General features: G+C 42.8%; 1 protein-coding gene across 1 annotated transcript in view; it reads left to right on the top strand.

Moving 5' to 3' along the window:
• Positions 1-3288, top strand: part of slc8a1b (solute carrier family 8 member 1b) — a 155090-nt gene extending 151802 nt beyond the window's left edge. Inside the window, exon 10 of the mRNA XM_078288680.1 lies at positions 1-3288. This exon is cut by the window's left edge and continues 745 nt beyond it. The gene's annotated coding sequence lies outside the window, so the exon portion shown is untranslated.
• The last annotated feature ends 868 nt before the right edge of the window (positions 3289-4156 follow it).

The following is a 4156-nucleotide window of genomic DNA, read 5'->3' as shown; positions in this document are numbered from 1 at the left end:
GCATAAAGCTAATTCCAAAAACTCTGCAAACGCAAATACACACACACACACACACACACACACACACACGCACTCACCATGCATCCCCCTGGTTCAAACATACAGAAATCAAACTGGGTTTTAACGGAACGAGGAGCGCCACCTAGAGGTTAAAACAGACTCACACACCTCCACACCCCCCTGGTATCTGCTCAACGCCTGTCCGGTGTGCGCACGTGAGCGTGCGCACGTGAGCGTGTGCATGTGTGTGTCCTCCTGTCCACCAATAGGAGTGCACACCGTGAACGGCATGTCTTCAGCTGCAGCAAATCCCGCTAACACCGCTCCTACTGCAACAGCGCTACTCTCACGTCCGCCGACAGACGCGAGCAAGGCAGAAAAAACACACAATAACTTTATCGACACCGCTGTCCCAAGCGGACGGACGGTTGTCTGTATTAGTATGTATATGCATGAACAGACAAAACTGAAACACAATCAGAAACCGGATATATTACTGCAACTGTTTAATGAAAAACGACGTGTGCGTGTGAGGGTGTGTGTGTGTGTGTGTGTGTGTGTGTGTGTGCGTTGTGGGAAGATGGTCAAGTACTGTGAGAGACGCCACTTGTCTCTCGCCGTCGGTGTGTGAGACAGAGTCCGATTTCGCATTTGAGGTCTCTTTCGGGAGCTGCTTGTGGCGACCTTTGACACTAGCTCTGTCAGCCTGTAGAAATGCTGAGTAGAATCTTTTTGCGGGAGGGTGCGTTCAGCGAAGCGAGGCGTTTTGAAACGTCACCGAGGATAGAAATGTACATACACAGAGCCGAACCAACGTTCCGGCTCCCCTCTTTTCTTTCTGAATGTCTCGGTAACGTCGTGCGCTCCTGAACGGGCCCTCTCGCCGTCGTTTGTAGTTTGCTGTATAGTTGTAATGATATAAGGTCTAATTTGAATCAAGAAGGGTTTAGTGTTCTTTTACCTTTAATAAGGCTGTGTCTGAGAAGACAAAATGGCCGCTGTACCGTTTGAAACTGTTAGAGAAACTATTATCATTGCATAAAAATCTAAGTTAATATTTTGTGTTTTTTATTTTTGTTTTGTAAACCAGTGGAATTCTGTTTCTTGGTTTTCCACCAATGGGATTGCCACCATCATGTGTCAGTCATTACGTTGCAATAGACTTCAGAGCTTAGGTACCGCCCTCTGTGAAACCTCATTGGCTATCTGTTTCTTCACTGCCTCTGTCATTGGTTATCTCACTGAGCAGCCTCTTTCCTACTGGCTAAAGCGTTCGCTCAGCAGCTTCTGTCATCGCCCCCGTGTGTCTTAAGCACCTCCCCCTGGCTGGTCTGTGGACCAATCAAAATCCTCAAGGGCTTTATAAGAAACAACCACTAATCCCTAACCCTGACCCTTGACTAATAACTCTTTACATGGATTGGTCATCATGGGACTAATTAAAGGGGAATCGTATTCCCTAACCTGATACTTATCCTGAGTTAACATTTCACACCATGAAGTCAATGCCAACTGTTCAGCTGTTAGGAATATGCTTCAGTGAGGTTTTAAAAGACAATGACAAAAACAAGACAGTATAAAAGTACAATTAAACAGTTTGGAAAGCGCACACGCATCCAGACCAAGCATCCAGACATCCTAGACATTTGAAAAAGCAGATATAGAGACCTGACAATCCACAGTTTCTCTTCAACTCCGGTAGAAGTTCAGAAAATCAGGTTTCCCAGTTGACTATTCATTCTGGGTAGTAATTGAGGTCGGCCTTATTCCAAACAAAGCCATCCGTACTGCGTTTGAACCCCTTCTGAGGCCGCCTTCACTCGCTGTTGTGTTTATTAAATTGAATTGCCTTCAGGCATGTCGATCATGTAGGTCTTAACCCAAAGGAAGCACTGAATCACACAATTATAGTGTTTCTTTATTCAGGGGCAAGTGTTTGCTCTTGAGTAAACAATTATAATATTAAATGTGTGATTCATTGCTTCTTAGGCTTCATGCAGGCCTCCAAACCAACCGTTGACCACTATACTTCAGCAATCTAATATCAGTCTTAACGTGGGAGCCAGAGGAAGCAGTGGTGGTACGAAAATAATTACTATTAACAGAGACGAAGACCTATAAACAGATTCAGGTAGATTGTGTTGTACTATGGCAACCCTGTTGGGACATTTAACAACTCGTGGTTTTGAAAACACTAAATGCGCTGTTTCAGGACGCTAGCTAACAAACATGATTTCTAGTAATTGCCATGCTACTTTGAAACCCTTGTCAAGTGCAGTGCTAGCTAGTAAACATGATAGTTACTTCTTGCTTTGAGGAGCATGAACATTAGACCATAAACTCAAAAGGCTGTCCAGTGTGCAGTGAAGTGAACCAGATTCAACTTCAAGAGCTGCGATGCTCCCAATGCTCCCAATGCTCCCAATGCTGACACTATCAAGCCTGAGGCAGTAGTGGGCAAATTTGTGCTAGCGGCTTTTCCACGCTGGTTAGATTTCTGCTGGACACTAACTGGCTGAGAATCTCCTCTCTCTCTCCTTTAATGATGCAGTCTTTTACAGACAAGAACTATATCTTGAATATATTTCTGTTTATGACTTCTGGCCAAAGTCAGCTATGTTAACTACATGAAACTGGCCCAACCTGGCTCAAACGCCTACCCTGAAATATGCTTAGAATATATTTCTTTAAGCCCAACCAGACTGTCAGAGAGGTTTACATTTCAGACTGTTAACTATTTTACTAAGTTCAGCCAAAACCACAGAGATCTCAACCTACGCAGAACGTATATAGGCCTTCTAAAAGTCCACAATTTGTAAGCCAAGGGCACTGTACTGTATGCATCTGAATTGGCCAGAATTTTCCTGCTGATGTGGTGTTTTTTTACTTGATGTGTAATATAATAGTGATATTCTAAATGTCATCTGTAGAGTAAGTAGTCTGGGTTAGGTGTAATCCATTTTAAAAACTTGGCAACAATTTCTCCTCTTGTCGCAGACAGATTTCTACCCCTTGTGAGAGATTATAGTAGAGCAGAGCCACGGGTTGTAAAAGAGTTTGGCAAACCCAACGTGATTCTCCCCAGGGTTTTGTAACATGGCATCCCATGAATGATATTAAATGACCAAATGACACCCTCCAAGTAAAGAACCACTGCAGATTGGCTCACTAATTGGAAATTTGCAGCAGGCGGTGCCGCTGCTCAGAGTTTCTCAGAGATTACAGTTTGGTTACTGCAGATTCCATTGGCAGCCAAATGTACAATACAGCTAACTTTGAGAATATTTACATAGTTCTTTATATCAAACACTTCATGGTTCTTAAGGAGTTGCAGTAACATGGCTGCCATACAATCTGGCCAATCTCGCCACGCTATCAAATGCACTGTTGCAAGGACACACATTTTGCAGAGAATCTTAAACAAGAAAATATACATAAGCTCTAAAATTAAATGACTCTTTGAAGTGTACTTCCTATTTGTAGTCTTTGCCAAACTCTGTACAACCTCTGGCTCTCCATTAGCGTAGTTGTTCTCAAGCGAAGGCCTTGGAGTGGCAGTTTACCCCTGTTTTGCCAAAGGGAAATCTTTCTATCGGAAACTTCCTGTTTGCAGTCAGACCCGTAGAGGGTTTTCTAACCAATGGATCTTTCTTAAAAACACCAAATGTTACTCATGTTTCATTGACACGCCGAAGAGAGACAAAAAAAAAAAGCCTTGATGTTGTTTTAAACCTAACCAGAATCTTTCTAAGTGATGAATTTGTATCCATTTGTCTCTTCACTGGCATGGAGCTGAAGGTTTGTACACTGTAAAATGTAATGCTAGCTTCTGCAAAACATGAAATAACATTGTGGAAGCTGTTTGCATCACCTCTTGAGTAAGTCCAACAGGGTATAAAGTAAACACTAAAAAATATCATGTGCACCCAGTATCATGTTGGATTTACTTAAAAGGTTCCTGCTGCCTAAATTCGTTAGAGTAAACTTAAAAAGCTTGCAGTAACGTAGCTGAGTTGTTTGCAGCAAATTTGTTTGCAGCACAATTTTCCAGAAGCTAACATTTTTCATTGAGAAGTTAGCGCTTTTGCTAGCAGCACCTCTCTGTGTGTATCTGCCCTGACCGAAGCTAGCTTGACGTGAAGCTAATCGCAGATGA

This window comes from Centroberyx gerrardi, chromosome 15, assembly GCF_048128805.1.
Source record: "Centroberyx gerrardi isolate f3 chromosome 15, fCenGer3.hap1.cur.20231027, whole genome shotgun sequence".
In the NCBI taxonomy this organism is placed as follows: Eukaryota; Metazoa; Chordata; class Actinopteri; order Beryciformes; family Berycidae; genus Centroberyx; species Centroberyx gerrardi.
This window is presented reverse-complemented; position numbering and strand designations above follow the sequence as displayed.